The following is a 20591-nucleotide window of genomic DNA, read 5'->3' as shown; positions in this document are numbered from 1 at the left end:
AAAGATGCCACCAGAAAACTACTAGAGCTAATCAATGAATTTGGTAAAGTTGCAGGATACAAAATTAATGCAAAGAAATCTCTTGCATTCCTATACACCAACAATGAAAAATCAGAAAGAGAAATAAGGAAACATTCTCATTCACCACTGCAACAAAAAGAATAAAATATCTATGAATAAACCTACCTAAGGAGGTAAAAGACCTGAACTCAGAAAACTATAAGACACTGATGAAAGAAATCAAAGATGACACAAACAGATAGAGAGATATACCATGTTCTTGTATTGGAAGAATCAATATTGTGAAAATGACTATACTACCTAAAGCAATTTACAGTTTCAATGCAATCCCTATCAAATTACCAATGGCCTTTTTTACAGAACTAGAACAAGAAATCTTAAAGTTTGTATGGAGACACAAAAGATCCCAAATAGCCAACGCAATCTTGAGGGAAAAAAAGGAGTTGGAGGAATCAGACAGTAATCAAGACAATATGGTACTGGCACAAAAACAGAAATATAGATGAATGGAACAGGATAGAAAGCCCAGAGATAAGCCCACGCACCTATGGTCAATTAATCTATGACAAAGGAGGCAAGGATATACAATGGAGAACAGACAGTCTCTTCAATAAGTGGTGCTGGGAAAACTGGACAGTTACATGTAAAAGAATGAAATTAGAACACTCCCTAACTCCATACACAAAAATGAACTCAAGATGTATTAAAGACCTAAATTTAAGACCAGACACTATAAAACTCTTAGAGGAAAACATAGGAAGAACACTCTTTGACATAAATCACAAGATCTTTTTTGACCCACCTCCTAGAGTAATGAAAATAAAAACAAAAGTAAACAAATGGGACCTAATGAAACTTCAAAGTTTTTGCACAGCAAAGAAACTATAAACAAGATGAGAAGACAACGCTCAGAATGGGAGAAAATATCTGCAAACGAATCAACAAAGGATTACTCTCCAAAATATATAAACAGATCATGCAGCTCAATATTAAAAAAAACAAACAACCCAATCAAAAAATGGGCAGAAGACCTAAATAGACATTTCTCCAAGAAGACAAACAGATGGCCAAGAAGCACATGAAAAGCTGCTCAACATCACTTATTATTAGAGAAATGCAAATCAAAACTACAATGAGGTATCACCTCACACCAGTTAGAATGGGCATCATCAGAAAATCTACAAATAATAAATGCTAGGGAGGGTGTGGAGAAAAGGGAACCCTCTTGCACTGTTGGTGGGAATGTAAATTGATACAGCCACTATGGAGAACAGTATGGAGGTTCCTTAAAAAACTAAAAATAGAATTACCACATGACCCAGCAATCCCACTACTGGGCAAATACCCAGAGAAAAACATAAGTCAAAAAGACACATGCACCCCAATGTTTATTGCAGCACTATTTACAATAGCCAGGTCATGGAAGCAACCTAAATGCCCATCAACAGATGAATGGATAAAGAAGATGTGGTACATATATATAATGGAATATTACTCAGCCATAAAAAGGAATGAAATTTGGGTCATTTGTAGAGTCACGGGTGGACTTAGAGACTGTCATACAGAGTGAAGTAAGTCAGAATGAGAAAAACAAATATCGTATATTAACGCATATATGTGGCATCTAGAAAAACAGTACAGATGAACCGGTTTGCAAGGCAGAAATAGAGACAGACACAGACATAGAGAACAAAAGTATGGACACCGAGGGGGGAAAGTGGTGTGGGGGTGGGGTGGTGGGATGAATTGGGAGACTGGGACTGACATATATACACTAATATGTATAAAATAGATAAGTAATAAGAAACTGCTATGTAAATAAAATAAAAATTTTTTAAAAAGCAGTTAAAACTGAATTACATAAAGGAGAGGAGGACCTAACAGAATAGCATTAAAGTCACCCCTAGAACCAATTAGGGAGATGAACAAATGTCTTAGGGGAGCTAAAGAAATGTAAAATCCAGCTAAGCAGAGAAGGAGTTAGCTACAATCTTAGTGGGGTTACAAACAAAATTGGAACAATTAGGTCAAGATGTCTCTTGAACCCAAGGACTGTGCATTGTGAAATCAGCCCCATTTGGAGAGTCCAGACCAGAGCTGACCGTAGATGGAGACAGTAAGGAAAAGGATGGCCCCTGTGTGTTCATCACTGGTATGAGAATTGCCCTGGATGCCCAGGTCTTGTAAGACAGCCGAAAATCTCTCTCCCAGAAACAACCGTGGTCCTCTGAGCACCAGGTCTAATTCATTTGGGTCAAGAACTGCAATTAGCTAGAGATAATAAAGCTCTGTCCTTAGTGGGATGAGTCTTGTAACCCAGAAAGAGATGGAGCCAAATAAGGAGATGATGCTACAATGACAGAGATCTGAGCCCTGGGATTGTCACTTGGCATCTGGGTTAGGCTGATCTGAGCGTGTTTATGTGCAAAGAAGGTGTCACGATGGAGAAAGTGTGGTGCATGAGAGCAATTATCAGACTTAGGGTTCCAATTAAAACGTTCGGTTGAGAAATTGATTTTTTTTTTATGAATTTTAAGTTGAAAGACAGGGCTAAGGCAACACACATTGAGATGTTTGACAGGGCTTGAGAATCACTATAATTTCTTAGTTTAATTCTTAAAAGGAAACAAACACAAAAGGTAATTTCAGATAGCCCTCCCTGTGTGTAATAGCCACTCTAGGATATCAAAATGTACTTACACTACTGCACTGTACACTTAAAAATGGTTACAATGGTAAGTTTTATGTTATGTTTATTTTACCACAATTTAGAAACAGTTAAAATTGTAAATTTTATGCATTGTATATTTTACCACAATTTAAAAATATATTAAGGGCTTCCCTGGTGGCGCAGTGGTTGAGAGTCCGCCTGCCGATGCAGGGGACACGGGTTCGTGCCCCGGTCTGGGAAGATCCCACATGCCGTGGAGCGGCTGGGCCCGTGAGCCATGGCCGCTGAGCCTGCGCGTCCGGAGCCTGTGCTCCGCAACGGGAGAGGCCACAGCAGTGAGAGGCCCGCGTACCGCAAGAAAAAAAATATATATATATATATTAAAACTTCTGGAAGAACTCTAATAATAGAAAAAAGCCTCAGCCCTAGTGGCCCACCATCACTTTGCATTGGCTGTTCCCTCTGACCCTGCACCCTTCCGTGGCCACCCCGTCCCATTAGTCAGGTCTCCACTCAGAAACCACCTGCTCAGACCTTGTGCCTCTTTCCCTCCCTTATTCTTCATCTTAGCACTTACCTCGACTCAACAACACACACATCTACTGGTTACCTCCCCACCTAGAAGGTGATCCCATGGGATCAAGGCTTCGCTCCCTGGAGCCTCCTGTGGTCCCCCCAGGGTTCCTGCATGCTCCCTTACAACATATTTATTATTACCTGAAATGATATTCTTTCTTGGTTCCCTTTGGAGACCATAAACTCCCTGAGAATCAGGACTTTGCCTTGTTAATTGCTGAATCCTTAGCACTTAAACATTTCCTGGCACAAATGAACTAACTTGCTTGAAGTTTTTCCCCTAACATCAATTATATCTTTCAAGTTAGATTTAGCTCCTCTCTAAGCAATAATACCCAGAACAGCATGGGCGAATGTGCTAGTTACTCTTCTTCTTAATGCCCGTTAAAGCAAATGCATAGCTATTAAAATAAAAAATTTTATCTCAAAAATGTGCTATCGAAAATCACCCTGTGCTCTGCAGTGGCCTGAATTCCAATCTGGGAAAACACAATGGAGCAGCTGCCCTGCTGAAGGGCCCCTCCTTCCCCTGCTCCCTCAGCCAGACTGCCATGGGTGGAAGGAACTAGGCTGACCCTCTTCTGAATTTCAGTCTTGCTTCTCCAACTAGCGTTCAGCACCTTTGACAGTTCCCTGAACAGGCATCAACAGATCTGAAACAGAACTCCTTTCTCCTGACAAAGCCCCTATCCAAGTTTAATTCCTTAGGTCAGTGGTGCTGCACCAGCTGACTCTCTCCCCAGGTAACATTTGACAACGTCTGGAGACATTGTTTATTGTCACACCCTGGGGATGCTTCTGGCATTTAGTGCATAGAAGTCAGGGATGCTGCTAAACATCCTACAATACACAAGACAGTTCCCTACAGCAAAGAGTTATCCAGCCCAAAATATTCCTAATGTCAGAGTTGAGAAACCCCAGTTTAGGTCAATGAGACCTTGGTCCTTCAGACTAAAAACCCTTGCTTTTATCCCAATGCCTCTTATTTTTTTTTTTTTGCGGTATGCGGGCCTCTCACTGTTGTGGCCTCTCCCGTTGCAGAGCACAGGCTCCGGACGCGCAGGCCCAGTGGCCATGGCTCACGGGCCCAGCCGCTCTGCGGCATGTGGGATCTTCCTGGACCGGGGCACGAACTCGTGTCTCCTGTGTCGGCAGGCGGACTCTCAACCACTGCGCCACCAGGGAAGCCCCCAATGCCTCTTATCTGCCCTTAAACAGATGCTGATCCTTTATAAAACAGGGAAACAACACCTTCAGAACATTTTGAAAAATCAGAATCCTCAGAAATATTTATAACTCCTAGCAAGTTAAAGACCATTTTAAAATAAATTATTTGACTCTAAAAACTTTAAGGTACTGAAGAATTTATAATTGTGATATTCAATTCATTAGTAAAATAATTGCTTCAAAAACAGATGTTATGGGACTTGCTGATCTCTTAGGGAATCACAGAGGTTTTATTGTCTCGCTGGAGAACATTCTCGTATAACAGAAAAGATATAAGTAAAATTGTGCCTCGGGATACATATGTCTTTCAAAGACATATGGGACAATTGAGAAAGCTCTAGACTGAGACTTAGTGCTTTTAAAGCAGTCTGACCATGAGAAATGGTGTCAGATGAAATAAAGTGCATGTGCTAGTGAGTGAAGCCTGCCAGATGGAGAAGATAACTTGACACCTTTAAGGAAATGCATTGAACCAAATCATTCATTCAATGGGTACATTACCGGATCATCTTTGGTCTAATGTAGCCTGGGAGTATTTAATTTTACACTATTTTGTATTTAAGTATAAAATATGATTAAAATTTATCAGTGTATATAAAGAGAAAAAATAGCTATGGTTTCCTGTGAATATCAGAATGGTTTGGAGAAAACCACATCCTAGTGGTGTCTCTTGATTGATACCAATATAACAAAAAAACTATATCCCTCAGCACCCCCAAATCACTATTGTACTGGCTGTACTCTTCAAATGAAGGTAAACCTTCCAGAGTTCAATGGCAAATTACGTGAAGCGTAAACAAAGTTGGCTAAATGAGTCAAGGCAATCGATCGGTTGTTTTTCTAAACATTCTCTGAAACAATTGTTTTTGTGTATGATCTTTACTTTATGATTTCTCTCCTGAAACAAAAAGTCAATTTAACTCTGTGAGGTAGAATCTAATTGTTTCTTTGCAGAGCTGTCCTGAAAGCTTCCAAGGTGGGAATTGTGGTGAGAGCTATTTTTAATATTCCTGGTCTTTTATTAGCCTGGCCTGTGCAGGGAGGAGAAGCGCTGGATTTGTACTGAAAGCCTGATGCCACTGACAGAGCCCACCAGCCTCGGCCCTCACCCTGGGGGAATCAGAGCAGACGGCGGGGGCCTCAGCTGATGCTGTAGAGATGAAGTGCCTAATATTAGCACACTGAAGCAAGCAATAAATAACCAGAATCTGTGCTCCATCAAGACATTCAATCTCAGAGGAATCCAATTCCAAAGTAGGAAGGCAGAAATTATTTAACAGACAAAAAAAAAAAAAAAACTAGTACGATCTGCTGGCAGGGGAAAAACAAACACGTCTGAGCAAATGCAAACATCATTTTAAAACCAAAGGCAAAAAAAGGAAGATATAGGAGGCCCATCTGCAGAAGGCAATCAATAAAATATAATTAAAATGGGAATATGCGATAGAAAAGCAGGAAAGAAAGCTGACATTCAGCAGCATTAGAAAAATTAACCTCGAGGTTAGGAGAAAAAAAAAAAGTAACCACATCTAATAAGCACAGAGGCAAGAGGCACAGTGGAAAGGACAGTGGTTTGGAGAGTCAGAGGTCTGGGATGGTGAAGCCATGATCAGCTGAGCAACAGCGTCAATGGGTTGACTTTGACCTTCATTCCCCTCATGGGTGAAATGGGGATCATGATCACACCTGGCTCCCAAGAGCGCTGGAATGACTGAGATCAACCCCGAACAGCAGGAGCCATTTCTTTCAAGTGCACCCTTGAATCCGTAATAGCTTGCACCATGCCTGGCACGTTGTAGATGGCTCGATAGTTTGGAATGAATGAATAATTTAGGATTGTAACACTGCCAAGAATTGCGCCAATATTGTTTGATCTCTCAGTTTTTAACGGGCAGTTGAGAGCAGTGGTTCTCCAAGTGTGGTCCCCAGAGCATCACCTGGGAACTTACCATAAATGCAAATTCACCAGCATCATCCCAGACCTACAGAATCAGAGACTCTGGGGGTGGGGCCAGCAATTTGAGTTTTAAGAAGCCCTCCAGGTGACTCTGACACAAGGTCTGTGCTACAGTTTGAGAACCACTGATCTGGAAAACCAGCAGCAAACATTTTCTTTTAATATTAATATTATTCATTTAAGAGTTACACATCTCATGCAGATAACAAAGGAAAAAGATCAGAGCGTGAAAGTCAAATACTATATCACATCAAAAAGCCTTTATTGGCTGCATGTTGACACATGTTTTTTCTTTTCATGAGTGGGAGAGCCCCTAGGTTCAATTACTGTACCTGTCACTGCATAGCTTCCAGATCTACTTTCCTATTCTTTAAGAGCATGTGTTGGTGATTTCTGTCCCCAGCCCCAAGCACAGAGCCAGGGACACTGTGGGTACTCATTACAAAGTAATTAATGACTGCATAAGCACCATGCATTGCTATTTTTAAATAATCTCTTTCATTCCATTTCCCTAGAACCCAAATAAGAAGTATTAATTGAGATATTAATACAGGCCAGACTATATATGACACCTGTGTCTCCTAATCTAGCGATTACAATGTGGGAAAGATTTCAAGAAAGATCCTTTCATTAAGTATGTTCTGAGAAATTGAAATCAGAAGGGAGAAGACATTAAATTAATCAAAAACTTATACCATGGGGCAGACAAGATAAGGAATTGCCTTAAAGATATTTATCGGTTGAATTCTAAGCTTGTGTAATAACCCAGACTATAGAGGAGGTGTTCATTCATTTTCTCAGAAAGAAATTTTGGGGGAGTGAACATTCACAAATAGAGAATCTAAAAGATGTTTAGAAACAGTTCCTGCCTGCAGGGAGCTTACTCCAGATGAGGAGAGAAGACACATTTCATAGGAAACAAACACAGTGGGAGCAAAAGCCAGGAAACAGTACCGAGTCAGGCACATTTGGTGTCACGTGAGGCTGGATTGCCTGGAGTGGGCAGGGGGGGTGGGGGGAAGGCTGGGGCCAGGGCAAGCCGTGACAGCCTCAAATCCACGTGCTGAGGAGCTGGGGTCACCAGCATGGTGCCTTTGAAGGTTTCTGAACAGAGCGCAGCCATGCCGAAGGAGGGTTGTAGCATGGTCCCTTCTTGTTTGCTTTAACTCAGGGGGAGAGCTTAAGACTTTCCTCTCCTCTCCTTGGAAACAGGGGCCTCTGGTCTGGGCAGAATGAGGGCCGAAGGGGCAGGCAAAGCGGGGCGTAGGAGGATGGGCACAGCCTCTGGGAGAGACAGAGGACTGAAGCTCGGACCCTTCTCATCGGCTTCCTCTTGCTTGTGTTTAGAAGTTACAAACCAGCGCCCTTTATGCATCACCTATTCTGAGCCAGGCGTATGTACGTGTGGATGCAGATGTGCGCTTGTGTGTGTGTAAGTGTGTGTGTGTGTAAGTGTGTATGCATATATATACATGTTTGCATGTGTGTGTGTATGTTTGCACATGCATGTGTACATGTGTGCGTGTTCTCTTCAACCCCTACAAGGGCGATATCATCATTCCATTTTACAGACAAGAAAACTTGGGCTCAGGGCTTCCCTGGTGGCACAGTGGTTGAGTCTGCCTGCCAATGCAGGGGACACGGGTTCGTGCCCCGGTCCGGGAGGATCCCACATGCCGCGGAGCAGCTGGGCCCGTGAGCCATGGTTGCTGAGCCTGCGCATCCGGAGCCTGTGCTCCCCAACGGGAGAGGCCACAACAGTGAGAGGCCTGCGTACCGGAAAAAAAAAAAAAAGAAAGAAAGAAAACTTGGGCTCAGAGAAACTTAATCGGTGAGTGACTCTGCCTGGCGTTAAACCCAGGACCGCAGACCCCAAACCCCACACTCGTTCCTCCTCACATGTCTTTTCTCGCCTCTTCAGGAGGCTTGCTTGGAAAGACCGTGAGAGCCAGGCCAGCCTCGAGGCAGGGAACGTGGCAGGGAGCCGCTCAGGCCCAGCTCTCCTGGGTCTTAGGAGAAAAGGAAAGGATGTCCTAAGGGTCCCACATGGTCCAAGTTGGCTTCCCAGAGAGGGAGCCCACAGACGGGACCGAGGCCACATCTCCGGCCACAGGAAGTAGTGGAAGTGCTCCGCGCAGGGCATCTGACTCTTGGCTTCACAAAAACAACAACAATAAGAGCCGCTGACATTCACTGAGCACTCACTGTGCACCAGGGACCCTTCTAAGCGCACCGCATGCATCACTTAACCACTGCATTGTGGGGCTGCGGACTCTGTCACCCACCCCGATTTACAGAGAGAAAGCTGAGACCCAGTGACGTTAGTTTCCCCAGAGTCACACAGAGGATGAGTAGTGTGAGGAGGCTTTAACCTTGGCTCGGCTGGGCTCCAGCCCTGGGCTTCTGGAATACTGTACTGCAGTCGTAAGCAAGGCAGCGTGGATGGTGGTGAGGGTGACCGGCTTACCACAATCATTCAGGCAGCAGATGACAAGGCTTGAATGAGGGCACTGGCAGTGGAAGAGGAAGCAGCGTGCAGGGGCAGATGGGGAATCATCGTAAACAGAGCAAACCTGGAGACCGTCCAGAAATAAACAAGACGGGGGAGTCAACAGGCAGGACTGAGTTTCCAGCCTGAGAGATGAGGGCAGTGACGGCACAGCTGATAGAAACAGGAGCCAGTGGAAGAGAGCTAGGCTTGAAAGCATGTGTGGGAGGCAGAGGGACGGGAGTCTGGGGTTGAGTCTCAGGAGGGGCTGAGGGTTAGCAGAGCATCCCGCTGAGCCCAGTGAAAGTGCTGGGGCTGAGGGGACCCCGGAGGCTGAAAGAAAGGGTCTGGAAGCCATTCACTTAGAGGTGACAGCTCAGAATGAGTGATTGCTGGCCCAGACAGGGAAAGGCAGCTGAAGGGGGTAAGGACTGAGCTCTAGAGATGGAACCGGGCACAGAAGGTGGGAGGAGGGCTGGAGAGGTCCGAGGAGAACGGACACAGGGCAGTGCTGTGTAAGCCAGGCGAGCAGGGCTGCTAGAGAGAGATGAGGGCTAAGACAAAGCCCCAGAAGTCAGTGAGAAGGGCACCGCCAATGACAGTGGAGAAGCAGATTCATGATATGAAGAGAAAGACACTTTAAATAAGTGGGTGGAAAATTACTGACTGGACAAAGAGCCGTGATGAAGAAGAGGAGGGAGGGGAGGAGGGAAGGGAAGGGAAGGGAAGGCGAGCAGACAGAGCGGCAGCAAAGGACTTACAAAATCACTGCTTGTTTGAGGGACTGGTTTTTTTTTTTTTAGATTTTTTTTTTTTTTTTTTTTTTTTGGTGGTATGTGGGCCTCTCACTGTTGTGGCCTCTCCCGTTGTGGAGCACAGGCTCCGGACACGCAGGCTCAGCGGCCATGGCTCACTGGCCCAGCCGGTCCGCGGCATGTGGGATCTTACCGGACCGGGGCACGAACCCGTGTCCCCTGCATCGGCAGGCGGACTCTCAACCACTGCGCCACCAGGGAAGCCCTAGATTTTTTTTTTTTTGATGTAGACCATTTTAAAGTCTTTATTGAATTGGTTACCATATTGTTTCTGTTTTATGTCTAGGTTTTTTGGCCATGAGACACGTGGGATCCCAGCTCCCCAACCAGGGATAGAACACGAACCCCCTGCATGGGAAGGCGAAGTCCCAACCACTGGGCCGCCAGGGAAGCCCATGAGGGACTGGTTTTAACTGAGACCTCCAACCCTTGCAGACGGGAGGCTGGGAAGGAAATGGGGGACAGGGAGGGGGGGATGGCAGGGAGAGGAAGACTGAAAAGTTTGGAAGCATAAGCTCGTCCTTTGGAGAAGGACAAGCATAAGAGGGTGGGTTCCCAGCAGCGTTATTCACAGCAGCCAAAAGGCGGAAACAACCCACATTCTGTCAATGGATAAAGGATAAACAAAATGTGGTATCTCCATGCAATGGAATATTATTCGGGTATAAAAAGGAGTGAAATACTGACACATGCTCAACATGGATGAACCTTGAAAACATGATGCTGTGGGAAAGAAGCCAGTCACAGAAGACCACATATCATATTTTTCAACTTATATGAAATGTCCAGCATAGGCAAATCTATAGAGACAGAAAGTAGATCAGTGGTTACCTAGGCTGCAGTGTGTGTGTGTGTGGCAGTTTCAGAGTGCCAGCTAAAGGGGAAAGGGCTGCTGTTAGGGTGATAAACATGTTCTAAAATTGACACAACTCTGTGAATATATTTTAAAAATCACTGACTTGTACATTTCGATGGTAGGTGGATTATATCTCAATAAAACTGCTATTTTAAAAAAAGCTTTGGCATCATCCACAACTATCCACTGCCACTCACACCTCACATTCAGTCCACCAGAAGTGTCATCAGCAATCCCTTCAAATACACCCTGAATCCAAAACTCACCACTTCCAGTACCATGGTGCCCAAGCTGGCACTCTCTCTTGTCCGGAGAGTAAATGGCCTCCTGACTGGTTTCCCAATTTTCCTTCCCTATGTCTATTCTCCTTCAAAAGGAAAATCAGATGGCCCACTCCAGTTCACACCCTCCAATGGCTTCCTGTCACTCTTGGGGTAAAACCCCTGTCCTCCCCGCATGGTCTGGTCCCAGCCAAGCCTCATCACCGGTTCTCTTAGGCTCTGTGGCCTTCACACATTCCTGGCATATTCATGCCTCAGGACCTCTGCATGTGCTATTTCCTCTGCCATTCACATTGTGCACAAGCTCATTTTATTCATTTTAGTCAGGTCTCTACACAAGCATTTCCCCTTCAGATAGGCCTCACCTAATCCCCCTGTCTACAATCATACTCCCAGTTCTTTATCTCTTTCCTGTATTTTGTTTCTCTTCCTAGCATCTATCACCATGATGCGTTCCCTTGACCACACACACACACACACACACACACACCCCAAAGAACACACACATGCATATTGTTGACTCATCTCACTAACACACCACCTCTATGAACACAGGGTATTCGCTATTTCACAGTGGGGTTCTTAGCACTTAGAAAATACCTAGCACATAGTGGACACTTGACAAATGACTGTTGAATGAATGAGTGATCCTCACAACAAGCCCTTATTTTAAAGATGAAGAAACCCAAGAGAGGTGCGGAGGGCAATTCAAGGTCGCACAGTTAGTAAGTAGAAGAGACTGGATCCAAGACTGGCCACACTACAGTTCTGTTTTGTCCCCTGGACTCAGCTGGCACTCTCTCTGCATCACGGTCCATGCAGTCATAGCCCGTCAGAGATGCCCATACCTCCCGCTCTACTCATAACTAGTGGAAAATTCACAGACCATGAGAATGTTGCAGTAAACACACTTTGACCCAAAGATGGACACAGAGTGAAGAAGCCTGACTTTCCCCATGAGCTTATAGACCTTGGTCACATCCTCCACCCTCACGGAGTCATCATTACCCCCCCACACACACACTTCACGTACAGAGGCAGCTCTGAGGTTCCTTCCATTCTGAAACTGAACTAACCCACTTCTTCAAACCTGCACTCATCTGCCATTGGACTCACCCTTCGAGCTGAGTGAGACTGGGTGTAGGGACTCAGCAAATTCTACTCGGGATTCACCTCCAGGAGGAGCTGACCCATTTCCAACTCACGCTCAAAGGCACCTTGATGCTGATTTGAGCCACACCCAGTGTTTAAAAGAGTAAAGCTGGGATGGGAACACATGCTGCACTCCCCTCACCTTAGAAATGATGAGTTTTAAAAACAGGCTGAAATCAACAATTAGTTGGAACAGTGAAGTGCTCTGAAGCTGAGATGTGCTTCATATGATACATAATATTTTGGCAGTGGTGGTTCTGAACATGCATCACAGCTATTCTTTACAGAAAAAGTAATAGCTCCTTGGAGGAAAAATTACACTCTTGAAATTAGAAGGCTTTTATAAAATATATCCTGATTAAAGAAGGTAAATTCCATGTCTACTGTGAGCAAAGCACAGGGCGTGGAACTGACAGGGGATGGGGAAATAAAGAGTCATGTAACACAGCAATGCCGCCCTCAGGCCAGCCCCAATCTGATGTGGGAGGGAAAAAAAATACGTGTGCTACAGGGAGAAGCCTGGGGAGAGAAGGCAGAGAGCAGAGTTAAGGAAATCCAGTCCTCGGTATACATCTGGATGCCTCGGATAGAATTTCATCTTATTCTATTCATTCATTTATTCAACAAATCCTTATTGAGCACCTACTATGTGCCATGGCTAAGTACTGGAGACATGTGTCAACAGAATTGGAGCTTGTTTTCTCATTTCATACTCATAACCAGCCATGACGAGGGCTGTTGTCAAGTCCCTGCAAAGTCAAAGAAGCAGGCCCAGAGAGGTTGTGTAACTTGCCTAAGGAGCCCAGCTAGAAAACGGTAAGGATGGAAGCAGGATTGAGACTGCTGGCTCCAGAGGCTGTGGTCAAGTGGGACGGGTAGTGGTCTAGACGGGACCAGGTCTTCTGACTCTGGCACTTGGGGCTCAGGCAGCAAGCAGAGTCTCCAGGAAGTTCATTCTGAACCAGACAGTATGATAGCGGGGTGATGGGAAATAGCCCACATTTAAGTTCTAATTGTGTGAGATTTATCCTTGTGATCAGGGCATTCTGACTGCAGAGTCTGTGCTATTAAATTGTATGTCATAATTTTTAAAAATAATATAAAAGAGACCTTTCTAATTCTGTTCTGCACAGTAACTGTGCCACTAACGTTATCTTTAGAGCAGTCTGTATTTGCCACTCACTGATTCTCACATCCTGCCCATCCGTATCCGGTCACCTGGTCACTGCCGACCAGTGTCGCTTGGGAAGCTTCTAGGCCACGTGAAAACCGAGCGGCTATGACTATCTCCATATATGGTGTTGCCCTTCAGTGTGTCTGGTAACTCCCAGCCACCTTCCCTTGCTTCTGTCCCCGTATGAAGTCTTTTAGGGAGACCTCAAAGCTTTTGAGGCACCCTTATCACATCAGTGTAAACAGGAGGCCACCAACGGTTTGGACAAACCTGTTGCCAAAGTCAATAACCTCCTCTTAGACTCTTCCGCAGTATTTGGTGCTACTGACAACTCCCTTCTTTTTGAAAGTATTGCCAAAAATTTCAAGAAAACTATCAATCACCCTTAATAAAAATTTCCTCCCAAAACAGAAATTGGATTGACTATAATCTGTAATTCATCTTATATTGTACAACACATGTATATGACACATCAATGTTTTACTATTTTTAAAAAAATCACCTCCTGCTTCCAAGAAATTGTAATAAAAATCAAAATGGAAACTACAGCAGAGAGTTCATTACTTAATTGATTCAACATCCAACACACCATATTCATACATTTCTGGATTACCGATGACTCAAAAATCCTCTTTGTACTGGCATTTGACGTAGAAATTAAAGCAAAACATCAACATATTAGCAAATCTGGAGCAGAAGCTTCTTTGCTGAAAATAATATTTTTCCTTTTCAAGCAACGTTCTCTTCTCAAGAGAAATGAGTGTTGCATCAAGACAACGTCTCTGCGAACACTTGTGGAAGTTTTGTTCTCTGGTGACAAGAACCTGGCTTGAATTCATTCATTCATCAAACAAGATCATGTCTCATGATCAGACTCACAAACATGAAAGCACAGCGATAAATTTTCAACAGGAAGCACACTTCCCACTGCTAGAGAGTTCTTATGCACATATCTGGTGCTTCAGAGGTCAATTAATTGATGTTAATTAACCTGGAAACAGTTTTTCTCACAAAGGAAATATAGTTTTCCTATGGAAACATAAGTTTTTCAAGGACATTCAGAACTAAACTAAATAGAAAACGCCTCTTTCCAAGTATCTGGTCACTGCTTTGGGGCAAAATGGCCTACTATTTCTCCTCTTAAGAAGAGTCCAGTTTGATATGAGAAAGTTGAAAGCATGACATGGTTTTGAATCACATGTTTGCACCAGAAGAGTCCTCAGCTCGCAGTGCGGCTACACACACGAGAAAAGAGTGTAATAAAAAGATCAAGAACATGGGCTTGGGAGCCCGGCAGAGGACCTGGGTTCAAACCTCAGCCCCAACAGTTATGGGCATGTGCACCTGGCATGGCGGAGACCATGAGAATGTTCGCCACACTGACTCCTCTTCCCAGGCAAAACCTCTAGGGACCAAGGGACCAAATTCTAGCAAACGGCATGTGGTGGAAGTGACATAACGACACGTCCAGGCACTGCTCTCAGAGCATCACACAAGACCCTCCAGATCCCTGAGTTACCACCTGGAGGGCAAGTGCCTTCATCCAACTATGACACAGCAGAAATTTAACCTTTGCTTGGAAGCCACTGAGATTTGGGGATTGGTGTGTGACTACAGTCGAGTGTCCTTCTAATATTCTTGGCCAAGTTACAAACTCCCCTGTGCCTCAGATTTCTCATCTACAAAAATGGTATAATTAAGAGTGTTCAACTAGGAGATTGTTCTAAAGATCAGCCTTGGAAAGCACTTAGCACAGCCCTGGCACGTGGTTACACTGAATAAACACTAGCTATTAGCGTGTGCACGCGTCTGTGTGTTTGTGTGCATGTGTGTGTGTACTACAGTAAAAAGCAGGTGGAGAGGGACTTCCCTGGCGGTCCAGTGGTTTAGGACCCCGGGCTCCCACTGCAGGGGGTGCGGGTTCGATCCCTGGTCTGGGAACTAAGATCCCACATGCTGTGGAGTGCGGCCAAAGAAAAAAAATCTTAAGAAGAAAAAGAAAGCAGATGGAGAGATAGAGCTGGACGCTAAAAGGGGAAAGAAGGGCTGTTCCCACAGGACGTGGGAACTGATAAAGTAGAAACCGGCCTAAGAGAACTGCAGGAACAAGTCAGGAGGTAGCTGAGCAAAGAGACAGTTAGGTACCAGATTTCCTAGATCTCTTCTACCTCTGCTTGGGATGTCCTAGAGCATGAGGAAAAATGGAGGCTATGGGGGAAGGAATCCCACAGCCCCAGTTCCAGGAAAGGCCAGTGAAGTTGCTACTGGAAGTCAGAGAGACCCTGATAGAAACAGGATGGCTGAGAGACCCCAGCCGCTGTGAGGCCACCTTTGGATAAAGTAGAAGGTGAGAGAGATGAAGACAGAGCTACAGATTCAAGGAGAGCAGAAAAGATTTTAAATAGCTGCTGTGGTTCTCTGGCTGCTTTACATTTCTATTAAACAAGAAAGAATTTCTTTTATGTGCTAGGGTTTTCTCACAGGTGGACAACTGTATGCAAACTCTATGCCATTCAAGAACCAGAAAACAGCATGATGTAAATGTCAGTGGAGATTATGTAAAGTTGTTTAAACTGTGACCAGTGTACAAAGGTATGTATCTCTAATATAAAACTGTATGTTATTTCATGAAAACTGGATAGATTTAAACCTGTAATATTCAGGAAATTGAAGAACAACTGTTAGAAAGTCATTTATTAAAACAATAACAACTTACAAACGTGGTGTTATAAAATAGTTTTGTTGTTTTTTGGGTTTCTTTTTTGCGGTACGTGGGCCTCTCACTGTTGTGGCCTCTCCCGTTGCGGAGCACAAGCTCTCCACGCGCAGGCCCAGCGGCCATGGCTCACGGGGCCAGCCGCTCCGCGGCATGTGGGATCTTCCCGGACCAGGGCACAAACCCGCGTCCCCTGCATCGGCAGGTGGACTCTCAACCACTGCGCCACCAGGGAAGCCCAGTTTTGTTGTTTTAATAGAAGAAATAAAAGATGATCACTTTGTAAATCAAGATCTGCTTGCCGTATCTCAGCTTCCAGCACAATTCTAATGAATTTACTGGAAATCACCAAACTGTCCCTGAGTCTAATTATCAAAATCCAATTCTTAAGAGTGCAACTCTCTGTTCCTGAAGGTAACTGAAAGTCAAAGTACTATTTTTATTGTTATTGTTATTAGAAGAACCAAGGAGAATGCTGTCTGTCTCTATATGCCACCTAGAAACACACAGAAAAAGCCATGATGTGCTATCCACGTAGAAGATATTAAATCATCTTAGATGATAGAGGTGAAGTTCTTCTCCCCACTAATAAGCAAAAAATAATTTACAGTGCTTCTGGAAATTTCAAATCAATGGTTAAATACTGACAGTGCAGAAATGCCTAAAATGAGAATAAGCACAGTTAAAAATGTATGAAGTATCCAGTCATTCCAAATTCTATCAGCAGCTTTCTAGAGAAGGGGGCACAGTGTAAAGGTTTCATATACTATGTATTTATAGAAATGGAGTATCTTTGAAGAAGAAAAATAAAGTTAGAGTAAAAGATAAAATATCCCAAGTTCAAACCATATATACAAAAATCAAATTCATATTAATTAAATACTTTGCTGAAAATCAAAAATTTTAAATGCCTGGTAGAAAATATACTTGAATATCTTTTAGATCTTTAGGAAGGAAAATATTTTCTTAAAGAGGACATAAGGGCTTCCCTGGTGGCACAGAGTGGCTGAGAGTCCACCTGCCGATGCAGGGGACACGGGTTCGTGCCCCGGTCTGGGAAGATCCCACATGCCGCGGAGCGGCTGGGCCCGTGAGCCATGGCCGCTGAGCCTGCAGGTCCGGAGCCTGTGCTCCGCAACGGGAGAGGCCACAACAGTGAGAGGCCCGTGTACAGAAAAAAAAAAAAAAAAAAAAAAAGGACATAAAATGTAGTAACTAGAAAAGCAAAGTTTGCAAAATATAATTAGAATGCCCATTATCAAAAGATCGCTCAACGTTTTGGGATTAATATATACACATTCCTATATATAAAATAGATAACCAGCAAGGACCTACTGTATAGCACAGGGAACTCTACTCAATATTTTATAATAACCTATAAGGAAAAAGAAACTGAAAAAGAATATATATCTGAATCACTGTGCTATACACCTGAAACTAACACAACATTGTAAATCAACTAAACTCCAATTTTAAAAAAAAAGGTCCCTCAAAGTGAAAAGACAAATTACACATTTGGAGAAAATATCTTCAATTCATACAATTGACAATGACAAATGATTAGAACAAAAAAGAAGCAGAGAACTCTTGCAAACCAATGAGAAGAGCACACACACACACACACACACACACACACACAAATTTGGACAAGAGATAGGAAAACAACGACCACAGGAAGAGCAGCCCAGCATCATTAGTGAACCACAAAATACAGAGACCACAATGAGGTACCTTTTCTACACCCATTCAGTTAGCAAAAATTAAAATTTCTGATACTACAAAATATTGAAGAAAATCTGAATCCATAAGATCACTTATGCATTTCATGTGGGAGTATATATTTGTGCAACCACCGTGGAAAACAGTTTGGCAAGACCAACTATAATTGGTCAGTCATATATGTTATGTTCCAGCAATTCCACTCCTAGGTACAACCTAAAACAACCCCTAGCACATAAACAATGGAAGGCATACAAGAATGTGCTTATCTGTGCCTGTCCACAGGAGAATAGAGCAATGAAATTTTATATAGCAATCCAAAAGAATGAACTGCAACCATGTAGATGCATCTCAGCAAGACGGGATCAAGTGAAAAAAGTAAGCACCAGACAATTACACGCATGATAACATAACATGATTCATGCATGATACTGTTTTAATAAATTTGAGCACAGTTAAAACAAAGATAAAATCTTCTGTAAAAAACATGTAAATACTAAGATCATATAAAGAGGAAAACAAAAGACGGATCAACTCAAGATGCAGGGTGACTGTTAGCTCTGGATGGGGAAGGGAGACCGAGGGATGGGCTGATGAGGAGACTATATGGTTAGTCATCAGGCTGAACTTCTGGTTTTGGTGGTGGCTCCACCAGTGACTACTGCATATTAAAATAGTTAAGTAAATATATAAAAGCATGCTATGGACAAGATGAGAGAGTATCACCAACCAAGCATTATGGTCATTCCAATTTTATGCACCTGAGTTCCTTTAAAAATAGAGAAGTCTCCTCTGAGAACAGACCTGAATAAAATACCAAACAAATCATTTCAGTCCAAACAGCCCTGATTGAGACTATTTATAGAAGGATCTTTATTCATCCTAGCATCACTTATAAAAGAGAAATAAAACTGAAACTCTCTTAAAGACCCATCAATAGAGGGGTGGTTTAAAACATCAGGCCACGTTCATACCCTTTCATTAATCCATCTCATCAACACATTGTCTGAGCGTCCCGGATTCATCAGACACGGTGGGACACAATGTTGAACAGAACTGACTCAGGTCCTGCTCTCACAGGGTTGACTCTGTGTGGGGAAGACAGGCAGGAATCAAAGAATCACATGTGTACACGTCCACTGCAAACAGATGAGGGCTGTGAAGGAAAGGAACGCCCGGCTATAAAAGAGGAAAAGGGAAGGAGACCTAGACTGAAGCATTCAGCTGAGACTTCCCAAGGAAAGGAGGCATTTAACAAGGTCCAAAATAGAAACCAGGCAAAAGGGAGGCATCAGGAAGAGCTGTCCAGGCACAGAGACGGGGAGGTGGTCCTGCAGCAGCTCAAGCAGGCAGGGAGATGAAAGGCCAAGGTAGCTGGTCCCAGAGCAAGGTGAGCAGTGGGGTGAGATGGGGCTGGAAAGGTGGGTGAGTGACAGATCACGGAGGAGAATGAGGATGAGGATTCTGACCTTCATCCCAAGAGCAATGGGGAGAAGGGGATTACGTGGGAAAGCAACTACCTCAGATCTGCACTGGAAAATAATCACCCAGGAGAACGGACAGTCTGGGGGCATTGACATAACGAAAGCCAGGGATCCGCACTGGAAAATAATCACCCAGGAGAATGGACAGTCTGGGGGCATTGACATAACGAAAGCCAGGGATCTGCACTGGAAAATAATCACCCAGGAGAATGGACAGTCTGGGGGCATTGACATAACGAAAGCCAGGGCTCACTTTGGCGTGATCACTCTGGTTCCAGGGCACAGCACAGTCAAGAGGAGACAGAGAAAGAGTGAGAGGTTACCTCAGTTACACAGACAAGGGGCAAAGGCAGCTAGTCTGGGAGCAGTGGCAGTGGGGCTGCAGAGAGGGGGGGTGGATTTGCGAAGTTGGTAAGATGGAGAACGCTTGGGGGCAGAAAGGACAGAGGGTGGGGGGCACTTAGGGTGACCTGTGGATGTCTGGCTTGTAGAAAGAGATGGAACACCAGAAGCTGAGCTGTGTGGAGCTGGGGATGTGATGAGCTCAGTTTTGGAATGACTGGGCTTCAGGTGGCCTGGAACATCTGAATGGAGACGGCAACTAGGCAGTAGTCTCACCTGGAGATACAAATTTAGGAGATGTGCTACGAAATTGTTAAAATGAATAAGGTAGCCCCATATGTACGGACACGGAAGGATATGTACGATCTACTGGTAAATATACACTGAAAAAAGTAAGTTGTAGAGCCGTATGTATACTATAATCACTTTTTAAAAATATATAGAAAAATACTTAATCATCTGATCTGAAAGGGAAATACACACACACACACACACACACACACACACAAGTCTGGAAAATATGTATCAAACTATTAACCTACCCTTATTATAGAGTTTGGGCTGGGATAGATGAGTGAAGGACTTTCCCTTTTTTGTTTATGAATTTCTGCATGGATGGGCCTTGCTTCTTACAATGAGCACTTCATCACCCCAACTCCCACCTCACTCCATCCCCAGCTCCTACATCACCCTGAATTCCTGCCCAGTGGTCGATGATGCAACAGGATGAGATGGAAAAAGAAAGATGATGTCAGTTTTCCACGTTATTGATGATAAAAAAGGAGTAATTTGGTGTTTGCTTTTAAGCTGCATCAAAACAGCTATATCAAAATGTTCACCAATAAAATGCCATTCCTGCTCCTTGAGGGTTTATAACCGAGTTGGCTGAGCACTAAGTCAATAAGATGATTGCCAGAGAATAGAAGTCTGTTGTCCTCTGCCCTCTGCTAAGAGGCACCCTTTGTGCTCCGAGGATCTGAAAGTCTCATGTAAGATCAATGAATCCCCCATATTAACCAAGGAATATTAAAGACCTCCCCCATTGTGCAGGATGGTGTTCCAAGAACTTGGAATAATGAACATACATGAACACAAGGAAATGAACACAAATA

At 43.9% G+C, this 20591-nt stretch overlaps 1 protein-coding gene across 1 annotated transcript in view; it reads right to left on the bottom strand.

Moving 5' to 3' along the window:
• Nucleotides 1-20591, bottom strand: part of DNER (delta/notch like EGF repeat containing) — a gene marked incomplete at both ends in the record, with an annotated part of 331941 nt that overhangs the window by 110949 nt on the left and 200401 nt on the right. The gene's annotated exons all lie outside the window — the stretch shown is intronic.

The sequence above is a fragment of the Mesoplodon mirus genome (genome assembly GCF_964341445.2).
Source record: "Mesoplodon mirus genome assembly, chromosome: 8".
NCBI lineage: Eukaryota > Metazoa > Chordata > Mammalia > Artiodactyla > Ziphiidae > Mesoplodon > Mesoplodon mirus.
The sequence above is the reverse complement of the archived record's forward strand: the minus strand, read 5'-3'. Positions and strand labels throughout refer to the sequence as shown.